The following is a 15,241-nucleotide window of genomic DNA, read 5'->3' as shown; positions in this document are numbered from 1 at the left end:
CATTTATAATCCAAGAGAGTTCTAATCTCTGTCGAAAGACAGAACAATATGTTGAGAGCTGGCATTGCATTTTGGTGTTTTGGGGGGAAATCACAAAATAAAATTGACTTAGGTATATAATATGGGCATTCCTACGAAGTGTTTAAAACGAAGCTAAAATTCAGAATTAACACAGATCAAATAATTTGAATTATTTCCTAAGTTGTAATAATAGACCTTCCAGAACAAAAACTGTCCATACTGGAGAGATGGAAAAAGAAAAATGTATGTTCTTAGTACAGACACTTGACATCTTTTTTCCTTTAACTCTCATAACTTCTCACTTGTGAGGCAAGTTTTAACTGAGCCACATACAGGTTAATTAATTTACCAAGTCCACAATGCTAAGAAGTGATAAGGTGAAGATTCAGACACATGATCGCTTACCTCAAGTCTAATCCACTTTCCATTGTACCAAAACCATAAATCTCAGGGGAAATCCTTCACAGCTTTAAAAATAGAGATGGGGATTTGATACTCTCACTGTTCTAGGGAAACTTGCAAAAAGTGTCTTCTATGTAGCTTTAAAATACACATTATTACACACCAACTGCTAAGCCCTGCTGCACCGGATGTTTTTCTTGCGAAGACATACTATAAATAAAAATTATAATAAAATATGATCAAGGAAACAGCTGAATGTTGGGATAAAAACATATAAATGACTATGTAGTAAATTACCTTCCACTTGATTTCAATGCTGGGTGAATTCATCCTTTTCTAAACTAGATAAAATAGGAACCAGCAATGAGTGAACCCCAACTGAGTGCATCCTTTCCCTCCCTGAAAGCAAATCCACCACATTCTTCATGTGATGCTTCCCTACTGAAGTACCATCTCCTTGAAAGAAAGAAGCACAACCTGGAATTCTCCAATTGCCATTCTTTTATGCATTCACTCAACAATACTTTCCAGTGCCCACCTTGAGTATCGCCGGTAGACAGTATACAATTTTGAACAAAACAAATGCAATACTTGCACACGAAGAGCTTACAGTAGCAGAACGGTGAGGGGCTGGGAGGCAGGGCAGTCAACATGCAAATAAATTACACACAGTAAATCATCATTAAGTATTTATTAAATGAAGTCTCTCTTTGCTAACCTAGGCCTTACTGATCTTGCCCTCTCATCTCTCTGAGGATCAGAACACTTAAAATTCTGTAATATTATCTAGCTAGGTAAGCTTCCAAGGGAATGGAACGATATGTTATACTCCTTTGCTCTCCTAACATAATCAAATACAATGTATCAACGAGTACGGTGTTTCATGATGTTCCCGGGGAAGCAGAGGAAGTAGGAGGGAGGAGTGGCATGAGGGAAGGAAGAAGGGGTAGACAAACGAAGAAAGTGGAGAAAGAGGCGATTTCGTTTTAATTATTTGCTTTTAGGAAAAATAAAATACGTCTAACACATGAAGAAATGAATTTTACGTACATGGAAACTAAACTGAAATGGTAGAAAAACACAGATCTAGACAGAAGCACCGTTTTAGTCTTAAGTGAGAAACTGAGTCTCATGCAGGGTGTGGAGGCACCGCGCGAGCTGGAGCTGAGCCTGGTGGTGTCATTGACAGCAGCTGGAGGGAGGATATATCACATCGTGTTCAGTAAGGAATCATAATGTCCAGATTGTCATTTCTTTGATCAGATGATTTATGTGCCTGTGGAGCAGCACACTGACTCTCACACCATCTATATCATTTTTTTGTGGATACAATGCTATAAAAATACAAATATTAGAAGAATTCAAGGAAAGAAAGGAAAATAGGGGAGTAAACAGTATAAATTGTTTTGCCTCACTTATCCACCAAGAACAATGCATGCTCTGGTTGGCTGTGGTCTCTGACTTTACTTTTTCTTCCAGGCTGGAGTGCAGTAGTGCAATCATGGCTCACTGCAGTCTTGACCTCCTGAGCTCAGGGCTCCTGAGTAGCTGGGACTACAGGTATGCACCACTAATTTTTCAAAATTTTTTTTGTAGAGATGGGGTTTTGCTGCATTGCCCAGGCTAGTTTCAAACTCCTGGCTTCAAGTAATCCTCCCGCTTTGGCCTCCCAAAATGCTGGGATTAGAGGTGTGACCAACCACACCCAGCTGCTGTCTTTAATGAAGGTAGTAGCCTTCTTAGTCATTCTATTACAGGCTTATTGGTCTTGTAAAATTAGCACTGAAAACAATGGTTAATTTCCACGTTCAGATTTATAGTTCTTTAAACAATTAGAATGCAAGTTATGTCTATAATGTTCTTGAAATATTCCAAATGGCGTAGAGAAACTTGACCGTAGGTGTTTGCTACTCTCATGTATAACAGCATTCAGTTAAAAAATAAAGTTGTGGCTGGACGCGGTGGTTCATGCCTGTAATCCCAGCACTTTGGGAGGCTGAGGTGGGTGGATCACCTGAGGTCAGGAGTTCGAGACCAGCCTAGCCAACATGGTGAAACTCCATCTCCACAAAAAATATGAAAATTAGCCGAGCGTGGTGGTGGGTGCCTGTAATCCCAGCTACTCAGGAGGCTGAGACAGGAGAATCGCTTGAACTCGGGAGGCAGAGGTTTCAGTGAGCCGGGGACGCACCATTGCACTCCAGCCTGGGTGACAAGACTGAAACTCTGTCTCAAAAAAAAAAAAAAAAAAGTTGCAGTAGAATACATATCATCAAAAGCTACTGCATTCCACTAAGAACTTGCAAATGAATTTTAATATCCTACTCTTAAAAATACTGAATATTATGGCCTCAGGTTCCTTTTCCCCTTCTATGCTGTTGGAACTGAATATGCAAAACCTGCAAATGGGAGCTAGCTAGCTAGATATGGATATGTATCTATGTATACAGAGAGGGACGTCAATAGACATACATATAAATACAAATATATGTGGTACAGTTTCAAGAGTACATGAAGTATCCCTGAAAGCTATATTAAAACTTTCAGTTAAGGTAATCCAACATCAGTCTAAACATTATCTCATCAAAACCAGTGTACACATGAACAGGGTTTAACTTTTGTGAGAGAAGGTATTTTAAATGTTAAATAGCTAAGCCTCTTAAAAAGCTAGGCTTATTTTCTTATGTATTTGGTTTTCTAAACTAATTAGGTTATTTCCAATTCAAAATTTATTGCTTTTACAAAAAGAGTAGATACTGGGAGAAATTTGAATCAGTTCAATTCCTGGCACCTTTTCTAAATATCCCCCATTATATCCAATACTTGGCGAAATTCGTCCCTAACTCCAACTCCTGACCTGAAAACCATGTGTGAGGATGCTTCTGATATTGATCATCCTGGCTTCTGCTCTGTCAAAGACCAACCCAGCCTTGGACCAATCCCCTTGAGAAAGAATACAGTTCTGTTCTGCAGATTCTCTTTAGTGAGATCTGGAGGTTCTCACTGTCACGCTAAACAAGAGTTTGAGACTTGGCAGCTCAACACATGGCTGCCTCTGTACTGCACCACAGCAGCCAAAATCTTGGCAGCTAGGCAAAAGTTAGTGAAAATGTCAAAGGTACAAAGCTCCTCTCAGAGCAGGATCATAACAGGTGCATCAAAGTAATGCCAAGGGGAGAAAAAGGCTTCTTGGACCTAGCAACAAATAAAAATTATAAAAATAAACATGCACACATAAACCCTGTTTTTGTCAAAAAAAAAAAAAAAGCCCCTTTCAATATTCAACAAGTAACTGCAAGAGGATCAAAAGAGACATGTATAAAATATAAGAGGTGACAAGTATAAGAATTGTTTCCAGTTTAAAGAAGATTGAAATGTCTCACTTTAGAATTTCAAGTCACAGAAATGTAGTACTTCTGTGACACTTTGGGCTTAAACTGCACAAAATGTATTTTTAACAGGCAAAATGTATGTGAGAGACAATGAATATAGACTTCATTTGGGCTCTGTGTTTCTTGACAGCATTCCAAAGATGTCAAGATATTTTTACCAATATACTCTTGCAAACTGGGTCAGAAGGTAGAAAAAGCGAGAGCTTTCTGATTTTTCTTTTTCTTTTTCTTTTTTTTTTTTTTGAGACGGAGTCTTGCTGTGTCGCCCAGGCTGGAGTGCAGTGGCGCGATCTCGGCTCACTGCAAGCTCCGCCTCCCGGGTTCACGCCATTCTCCCGCCTCAGCCTCCGAGTAGCTGGGACTACAGGCGCCTGCCACCACGCCGGGCTAGTTTTTTGTATTTTTAGTAGAGACGGGGTTTCACAATGTTAGCCAGGATGGTCTCGATCTCCTGACCTTGTGATCCACCCGCCTCAGCCTCCCAAAGTGCTGGGATTACAGGCTTGAGCCACCGCGCCTGCCCATGATTTTTCAAATGTTGTCTTCATTTCTGCTATTTAGGTTTATGTTACTCCTACAGTTAAGTGATTGGTGATAAAGATTAACAGAAATCGAGAAAGCTACTCTCTTTCTCTGCTGGTGAATAGGACAAAAATGCTGAGAGAGGGAAGTAAGAACTCAAACCACACAGGAAACTGTGGAATACTGAAGAATATACCAAACAAAAATGAATATGTACTAGAAAAACGCTGGATTGGAATTAGAAGAGGACCAATTGGACATTATTGTAGATTCCACTACAAGATTTACATTTGGGAAGTTATTTAAGCTTTCTGAGTCCTTGTTTCCCCATTTGGAAACCATGAGCTATCATACATGTTCCAACCACTTCACTAAAGCAGCTAGTATGCTAAAGTGCTTCATAAATATTTTTCTAATAAACTATATTTTAAGTTTTCTGCTTTTTTATTTTCCTAGCAGTATTCCTTTATTCCACACTTTCAAATAAAAAAAAATGTGTTTTAAAAATCAGGCACATAAATATAGAGGGGCACAACTTAACAGTTCTAAGAAATAGAACAAGAAGATTTAATCAACTTGAAAACAAAGACATTTTTATATTTACAATCTGGGCCTCTGCAAGTGTTAGTCTGAATCTGTGCTAGTTAATTTCATCTTAGGTAATACATTCATAAATATTTTCTTCAATGAAAGTTTAGATCTTTCCAATTCAGCCTAAGGCAAAGCTTTCAGGTACAACCCACCACTTTATTCACAGTCCGTCTAGTATATTTTGTTTCACTAGACTCAGCAACCTGTTTCAGAGCATGGGTCTGACCCCTTCACACTGCAGCTCCACGTTGTGGGCATGCTGAGAAAATGTTCTGAGTGTTGACATGTCTCTGTGTGTATTTAGACCTTTGCTGTGATGTAGTAACATAATTCAGGAAAGATGTTACCAATGTGTGACTGCTTTTAAGTTACAGACTCATACCAGAGACCAACATTTTGGAGCTGCTTCTTTGGATTATGATTATTTAACATAGTCCACAGTATAGTAGATAGTTATAATGACTTTGTTTTGCCCATGGCAGCATTTTGTTCAAGGTCATTTGTACCAGAGAAATCAATGACCTCTTAATGTAATTTCCACAAGATGTGATTTCTCAAAAATACTCTAAAGTTGCTTTATGTTAATGCTATCAGGATAGTAGTGGTTATAAAATTAAATAAGTGGATAGCAACTGAATGTTGCAATAACACACTTTACACCTGTTAAAAAATTACACCACCAATAGAGCTTATAGGTTCTCCCATTGTCTCTGAAGAATTCTTTCTGTTGAGGTGCTGTTAATAGACTGTTTATCGTTATATAACATAATTGAGAAAAAAATTCAAGTGAACACAAATCTAAAACATCCATTTAAGAATATATGATATGAAATTATCAAAATTAGAGAAACACCTCACAGAAAGCAACACTTATCTGTCTTCTCCATCAGAAAACTAGAATTAGTGTGCTTACGATTACTTTCAGGCAAATTAAAAAAATTAAATAGCCTTCATATATCAGATGTCTTTAGGTCAAATTCTAATTGGTATTCAGAAACAAAATTATTTTAAGGGTCAAGACACTCAAAGATTCAAGTTTTAATTCTAGATTCAATTAGCACCCAGACTATTTTTTAAATTGTGAAATTGGTCATTTTACCTTTAAGGAAGTTGTGACAGTTTTAAAGATTTTGAAATTTAATAAGGCAGACACAAGTTAGTGTTATGCCAATGTTCTCCATACATTTTCTAAATAATGTTGAGAATGTGAGAACTTTCAGAACATATAAAATATTTACTGGGTTCGTTTTGTTTTCAGTTATACAAAATCTCTCTGATTCTAAATTAAAAGGAACAAAGAAATAAGAAAGGTGTTCCTCAAAACCCTATTAAGTGATAAAGTCTTAAATATTATTGGTATTATTTTCCCTTAATGTTTTACTATAATATCTGGTGAAATATGGAAGTTTATATTGTACAACTAAAGTAATGATTTAAAATATGTATAACCTGTTATACAGACATAGCATAATTTGTTTAATCATCCAACTACTATTGGACCTTGAAGTTATCCTCCCTTTTTTATTATCCTGAGAGACACATCATAGTTATTTCAAGATATTTTTACTCTATTTTAATTTATTATGTTCCTGTATTAAGCCACGGTCTTTGAGAAATTAAATTATACCAGCTTTACTCTAGTAACTAAATTTATTAATTCAGCAAAAAGAGAGAATTCTCTTATACAGACTATATAATTGAAGAGTTTGTAGAAAGAATGTCTTTGCATTCAGATTGGATTTCAAGTTTAACCATTCCCTGACACTATAACGTTAGGTATTATGACTTAATATTCAAATACTGTGCCCTAGTCTGCAAAATAAGAGATATAATAATATCTCTTTGACTTGTAGGAAGCATTAAATAATACAAATTACATAATTATCTAATCAGAATTCTAGAACATAATAAACAAGCCATCATAGTCATTTTCTATCCTACCAAAGGTAAGAAAAATGACATCATAGGGCCTGGTCATCATACATAACACACTTGAAACTCCAGGTTTAGTATTCTGGTTCAGCAATTAATTCTCTCAAACTAAATTGTTTTCCTATTTTCTGAATTCTCTCCAAATTTCTCTTACTTTCAATGTTAGAAAAATGTGATTTCCTCCCCTTGGAATAGAATCACTGAAGACAATTTTATACCACACCCATTAAATCTTGTGTTTTAATTGCACATAATTCCCTGAGAAAAATCTGAATCCCTGAATGTTAGATTTCACACCATAGCCTTCCCTAAAGGCTCATTACAATATGTATCAAAAAAGAATGAACTATTTCCTAATGTCCACTTCTTAACAGATTAATATTACAAAAAGTCAATTTTCATTTTACCTTTTATGTCACATATTCATGAGAATTTTTCACATATATATTTAAAATTTTGTAGAGTATATTCAGTATATGTTTCAACATGTCTTTGGGCCATATGTATTCTGTGCTAACGTTTCTCTATAAAAAAAAACAAAGTAGGAGATGGGAGTTTTATGTGTGGGAAATGAAAATTCAATTAGTATATTCTAAGGGGAAAATACATTTTCCAGTTAATTCTGCAACAAACAAAAGTAAGCAATATAGCTGAGAAATTCATCTGAGCTGACAGTTGATTATATATATAATTTTTCTCTAACAGAGCCATAACCAACGAGACAATTATAGTTTCACCAAGTCAAATGTCAGCCAGAGGACTTACAGTTTTGACACTTGGCAAGGCAAAGCAAAAAAAATGTGAAGGATCCTCACTTACTTGTTAGCCAAACTTAGTGTCAGAAAAAAACTATTCATTGGTTGTCAGTCACAGAGTAGTTCTCTGTCACTGGAAACTTTTGCAGACAGGATAATTACTATGATTAAATGGCAGTGGATTTAAAATATTTCAGTAGTGGTTAAAATGACTGTTGAATACTGGTGGTATACTATCAAATCAAAGGTGCAAAACTGTCCACTAATTATCCGGAGTATAAAATATCTGATGCTGTGTAAGTATAATGCCAAAGCACATTCACAGGCACAGAAATTGATGAGGGCTTAATCATGCTTTTTAGAAATATAGTAAAGAAGATAATCCTTTTTCTACCTTAAAAAAATAAATTTTAGACCATGTCCTTCAAGGTATACAGTTTGTATTGTTGACAATTAGCTCCGATTGTATAATTTACTCTAGCCATTGCTTTCAATTTATTAATCTGTATTTTCTGATTATTCCTCTAACACAAAGATACTGAGGGCTTTCTCTGTGTTACGCAGCAGCTGCAAAGCTAAGCCCTGGAATACAGAGATGTGAAACAGTGCTAGCACTGGCTCAGAAATAGTTTATTGCCTCATGAAATTTTTAGCTTAGTCCTATTCCCATAAACGTTTCTATGTGAGTGGTGGGGATTGGGGAGTACCTCACTCTCCTCCAGGGACAGGCATATATACTAAGCAGTAGTTTGAAGACATCACTCTGGAGAATTTAGGTGTGGAGACTCTAGAAATCAGCGAGGTTTCAAACAATCATTATTACATTCCAAAGTCTCATGGGCAGGAGTAGATAAGAAGTAATATGTTGTATTTCCTCTTTTGTAGTGTGAGTTAGTTGATCTCAATGTCCACTGTGTTTCTCTTTGAATTATGTATAACAACCTAGATAGTAAAGAGCTGTCAAGAGGCCATGAGATTTCAAATAAACAGGTAAGAACGTACTCCAGGAAATTGTAAAAGAACTAATTAGAGTCCACGTGTTCAGTGTCAGCTCAAAGATGCAGAGAAATAGGTGCTCAACAGATGGAATATGTTAGAACCCATAAAAATGACCAAGATGGGAAGGCACAAAATCAGCAGAGCTCTAATCACTAACCAATGAATTGGTACTCTCTTCTGTCTTTCCCATTGTATTTGGGTCTTTGTAGGTTATTCAATCATGTTTGAAGTGATGAAAAACCATTATTCATTCTCAAGGCAAGAGTTATATAGGCTTTTGGGAAGAAGGAGGATACGGGAAAGTTTTTAAACTTTTACAATGGGCCATACCACATGTAGTATACAAATCATCTAAAATTCATTTTTTTTTCCCCTAGAAAGACAGATCTTAAACAGGCTAGAAGTAACAGATAATGTGGTCCATCAGCACTGTATACTCTTAAATTCAGATTTTCTGAATCCATCCCACACTATCCTAGTCCCACAAGATAACTGCAAAAATGTCTTGTTGCCAAATACATTCAACAGTGAACTACACAGTTGCCTCCAAGAAATTCACTGCACATTGGACTGTTCATTGCTTTAAGAAATCTTGCAGTTAAAAACAAACAAAAAAAGTACTTAGTATGTTTTAAAATATAGCATCTCTAAGATCATTTAAAACTTACTTTCCTTGATGTTTCTCTGAATATCTCTCAAAAGAAATATTGGAAAATATTGCTTAACATGACTGATCTTCCATTTAATTGACCCGCATCTACACCCATGCCTATTTTGTGTAGGTGATCAATCCATTTGTCAAAAGCGCTTTTATAATTATGCATAGAAATGCACAACAGATTGTCATTCCTCAAAAATGCTGCTATTATCACCTGTAATGAAGTCTACCAAATTTATGCTAGAAAACAAACACAGGGAGAACGATGGGTAGTTGTTAGATCACTTAGCAATCAGAGGTAAAAATTAGTAGTAGAAACAAAATTGTTGTCATTTCTCAAATTATTTTTCAAAAGACAGTGTTGCCTTATTAACTAATATTTGATTGGGGTCGTTTACAACCATTAATCTAGAAAACAAATTCTTCTACTGCAGTGCACCTCCTCTATGTACGTGTGTGAATGAGTGTCTGTCCATTTTCTTTATTTAAAGTTCCAAGTTACTTACTCATTCATTAGGTAATCTTTTCACATGGAACAAAATTTTTGTAGTAATTTACTATAATTGAGAAAAAAGATTTGGGGTGATTATAACCCTATTTAGATATTTCTGCCTGCATCTACATCATATCAAAAAAAGTAAAATCTGTTCTCACAATTTACTAGTCAAGTCTTAGATGCTGGTTGAAAATGAAGATACCTGGGTTAGTTCCCAAAAACTATGATTAATTTGGTTGGAAGTAGGAGCTAGAAGTCTATTCTTAATAAACTCAAGTGAATCTGATATTAGTTGGTGTGGGAAGCAGGACTGGAGAAATATCAATCTATTGCAAAAGGCACACTTCTCTTTGGACACCTGAAAAAAAGAGCATGCATTAAATGCATTTAAACTCTGTTAAGGATAATTCCATAAGATGGTTCCAAAAATATATTGATATAGCATATAAGATTTTGTTAAGTTTCAGGGTAATGCTGATAATGTTTTTAAATAAATCAGTTCGTTTGCTTTGGCTTTTCCTTCTCCCCGTTTCTTGCTAAATATTGTAGATCTGCCACCTTTTAAAAAGTAGATGACACTTCCACTTCCCACTCCCACTGATATACTTACAGCTCCTCTTTAGTGAAAATTCTGTTGAATGTTCTTGCGCTCCAACAGAAAGGAAAAACACAGTAGCACTTTATTACTTAATCTTGGAGAAGTTAGTCACCTTGTCTGAAATTTATTTCCTGTCCTGTAAAATTGTGCTAATACAGTACAGTGTTATTTTAAGGATCAAATTTTAAAATGCACATGAGAAGTCTTTCAAAAATAAAGAGGTGTTTTAAGAATGTGAGGCATTACCCCCCACCATGCATTCATTTGAATCATGCCATTTAAGAATTTTTTTTATTGTGTTAAAGTAAAAAAAACTTCTAAAAATGAATTAAACCAAAGTTAAGTTGAATTAAATTAAAAATTAACGGTATCAAAACCCTATTCTGCTATTCTATGAAAAAATAAATTCACTAAACACAAAATGTATTGCATTTGGCCATGCGTGGTGGCTCATGAGTGTAATCCTACCACTCTTGGAGGCCGAGGCGGGTGGATTGTCTGAGCTCAGGAGTTTGAGACCAGCCTGGGCAACACGGTGAAACCCAGTCTCTACTAAAACACAAAAAACTAGCCAGGCATTGTGGCGGGTGCCTGTAGTCCCAGCCACTCGGGAGGCTGAGGCACAAGAATCGCTTGAATCCAGGAGGTGGAGGTTGCAGTGAGCCGAGATCACGCCACAGAACTCCTGGGTGACAAAGACTCGGTCTCCAAAAAATAAAAAAAAGTTAAAAAGTATTGCATTGTTGAAGGTTCACACAGAACAAAACACGCTGTTGGAATTTCAGTAAGAAACATCCACTGCTGAAGAACAACATTTTCATGAATGTTTTGCTTGAGCTTGCAAAGCTAAACAAAACCCTGCTACTTTCAAGAGATATTCTTAGAAGCCTTTGCCACCTAGTGTACAAAAGCCATCCTCGAAATCTGAATAACTTAGTTTAATTGCCTTATATGCTATATCTTGTCTTCAGACAATTATCTTTAAGTATGTCTAGGTCAGATTTGAAGTTATAATTTGAAGTGGGAATAACACACACACTGCATTTTCTAAAGAGCATCTGGCATGAGAATCAACACAACATTTCATTTTCATTTTAGCAGCACTTTAAAGTCCCATTTGTAAATGTTTTAATAAGGCAATAAGAGACTCCTGGGTATGTTTTAGTCTTTCATTAATATATACACCTCTTGTGTGTTGCAAGATACATGCTTACTGAATAAGTTCCTTTGACCATTCAAAGTCAAATTAATGATCCAATAAAGCAAAGCCATGGTATCTTAATGGCAGCAAAATACACTCTTTAATTTAGAAAATAAAATATTATATTATATTTTCCTTTCTAACAACTCGTAAGTATATGCATAAAAAAGTATGAAGGGATTCAAAGAAATAGCAAAGCTTCTTTAGCCATATTTTTACATGCAACATGTCTCCCCACCTCTCATTTTTAGCTGTAGATTTAATTATTTCCAGCTCAGTTTTACAGAGGGGTGGAAGGTGGAACTTGAGGGTTTGCAGTGGAGGAGTTTGTAAAGCTATACTCTTTAAAAATGTGTTTAAAAGTAAAACATCAACCATACCGTTCCCTCTCTCTGTCCTGTCATTGTTTTCAAGCCACCCACTCCTCTGCCCAGTTTGCTAAAGGCAGAGGGAGATGTGTGACGGTTATGTTCTGCCATGTGGTTCAGAGAAGCAAAATTTTCCCACAGCTCTAAATCAGTTCACAATGAACCAGGTCTCAGCAATGCGCTTTCACTCTCTGTTCATTCTGCTGCCTGACGTTCGTGAGAGGAACCAGATGGCCCTCATGTCAACCTGGCCTGCCAGGTCTGGTATTGAGATTTCATCTCCTTCCCTTCAGCTGCCTGAACCTGAGTGAAGTTCACATGCACACATCTCCAGTAAAATCTCACTGTAATGGGCAGGTCTTTCTTGCACTTTTGCCCTACCAAACCTGCCTCTCTGAGGGACTTAAGACGGCCTAATGCCTTGTTATTTTAATGTGCTCTGCAGTGATTGAACTGTTCTCAGAAGATCATTTTTGCACATCAAAATCCATTAAAATTAGCGAGAATTATCGGGAAATGAGCAAATAAAAAAGATTAATTCATCTCTCTCTCTCTCTGTTTTAAGTTCGCCAAGCCTCCTTTTGATGGCTAACAGCAACTAGTAGCAGAAAGCCTGCATCAGTTAAAAAGAAAACATTAGCTTTAAGCAAAAGATGTCAAGAAACTCTTCCAAATTATGTGTTATGATAGCAAGCTGGTAAGCACTGGGATAAAAACCAATGTCGTAATTGTAGAGGATGTGCTAAGATGTTGGGGGAGCAAAATCCATGAGTACAGATGATACCTATAGCAATACTATTGCATCTTTCTGGGGAAAACATGCAGCAAACATCCTGATCAGAGACTAACAGGCCCTCACAAGAGTGACTTTTTTAAAAAATTGAGAATAATTTTTATTGTTAAGAAAGCATAACCAGCAATAAAAGTACTATTTTTGGTTCTAAATGATAGAAAACCAAATATATTGTGTTCATGGTACAAGGAAGCCTAGGGTCAAGTTGATTTCAGAAGTGACTAGTTCCAGATATTTAATGAGATCTTCATCTCTCTTCTGTTTCTGTTGTATCTGTACATCTGTCTCCTTTTCTCCGTGTCTCTTTGCCCCTGTATAGTTCTTCCTGCATGTCTCTCTGCATTTTCTGTCTCTGTCCCCGTGTTGTGTCTCTTTCACTGCAGTGCCTTTCTCTCTATTTTTCTAATTTGGTGTCACTATGTATCTGCATTTTTCTATCTCTGTGTTTCTTTATGCATATCTCCATTATTCTGCATTTCTCTTCCTTATCACCTCATATCTTATCTCTCTCCCTCTGTGCATATGTGTGTGTTTGTGTGTGTGTGTCTGTCTCTGTTATATATGTTTCTAGAATGTCTACAAGAGACAATTTAACAATTTCAGGAAATTTAATTTAACAATTAATTTAAAAATTAATTTAACAATCTAACAATTGTTAAACTTAATTTAACAATCTTAGGAAAGATTCGGATTGGCCAAGCCTGGGTAACATGCATATGTTTTAAACACACCATCCTGTGTATGGGACACTGACAGCCAGCATCGTGGAGAGTAACTTTCTTTAAATGGTGAAATTTGTGGTAAGAAATAACATTTATATCACAAACCAATACATATACACGTACATACATATGACCAGATACAGATGTGTGTATGTCTGTGTGTGTATAAAATCAAATGGGAAATTTCACAAAAGTAATACTTAGGTTAACTATGAGTGATATACTCCCTTTTTGTATTAAAATGTAAATATTCTCTCTAAAATGAGATGTAAATTGATTTCATCACCCTCTAATGGGCCACATCTTCACAGTCTGAAAATCAGACTGTGATTTTTAAAATTTAAAAAATGTTTAAACTATCTTCATTTCAGAAATTTTATGAACAGGGTGAATCATTTACATTAACATCTCAATACTTACAGTACTAAAAATGATTTCTCACCAATAATATGAAATGATGTAATCATTTAGTTGATGATGATTTTTTGTTTCCATCATAATTACTAAAAGTTAAGCAACCCATCATCAAAGAGTTTGAGTTCTGGGTACTTGCAACAGATTATTTTGACTATTTTTAAAACATCTGCTTGGTAAGAAGGAAGCAAAGGCACCATCATCTATTTATTTTCTACAATATTCTTTACTCTTACTTTTGTGTTAATTAGTCCCCTTAATCTTTGTAACAATCCAGTCAGAGAAAAGCATTAGTAGTAATATTATTATCTTCTTTTTATGAATGAGGATGCTGAGAACTAATAATGCTCAGGTAACTTATTTAAAACATTCATTTCTCAAGTAGAAGAGACAGAATGAGTCCATGCCTTTTCATTGCAAGTCCAAGGTTCTTTCTTTAATATCATGCTAATACTCAGGACTACCTGCTATGTCTTTTTATAACTTAAATATTGCTCTATAAGATCTGACATGTAAATACACAAATAAATAGTTCTGTGATTGAATGCTTATATGTTTAGTACATAGGGACATCTGCTGTAACCATGCCTATAAATCCAAGGCAGAAAATGCAACAAAGAAGATATAATCTTCTTGTTTAGAAATGTGGTATGATGAAGGGCCCAGCCACAGAGAGCTGTCACTTCCCTGTGGCACTGTGGTATGCTGGGACTTGGAATGTGGATATTGGAATGTGGATATTGAATTCAAATCCTGGTGCAACTAACTATTTGGTATGTGACTTTGTCCACATCAACTTAGCAATAGTGAATAGTGACAACAATAGTCCCTGCCACAAAATATTACCACAATGCCGAGTACATAGGAAGCATTCAATTAATGTTGGTTATTAGAAATATTTCCACTGTCAAGATGTAGCTAGGTAGCTTTTAAAAAGTGTGACATGAAGATATATAGCAATTAACCACTTGGGTTTCTATTGTTGGTGAACCATCAATTTGATTTTGTCATCAGCTGCACGGTCCAATCCATAATGTCAAACAAAGATATATCTCTTTGGCACAGCCAGAAAAGTTTTTTCAGAAGGGAACAACGTGTATAAGAAACACAAGGAAGAATTGTGCCAAGAAAAATTATGAATTCTGTAGAAAATTTGATCTTATTCAGGCCAAAAAAACAATTGTAAATTCTGAAATGTGTTCACCATGTCAGATGGCTGAGGTTTCAAAAAACAAAATAAAACAGACAAAACATTCTGATTTCTAAAGAAAATACACACACACACACAAAGTATGGATGTCATTGGGGGTTAGTCCTGCTCAGCATCTGGTTTGGATTCAGATAAAACCATAAAGAGAGTGGTGATGAGATTAAACA

This window comes from Macaca mulatta, chromosome 7 (assembly GCF_049350105.2).
Source record: "Macaca mulatta isolate MMU2019108-1 chromosome 7, T2T-MMU8v2.0, whole genome shotgun sequence".
NCBI classification, from domain to species: Eukaryota; Metazoa; Chordata; class Mammalia; order Primates; family Cercopithecidae; genus Macaca; species Macaca mulatta.
The sequence above is the reverse complement of the archived record's forward strand: the minus strand, read 5'-3'. Positions refer to the sequence as shown.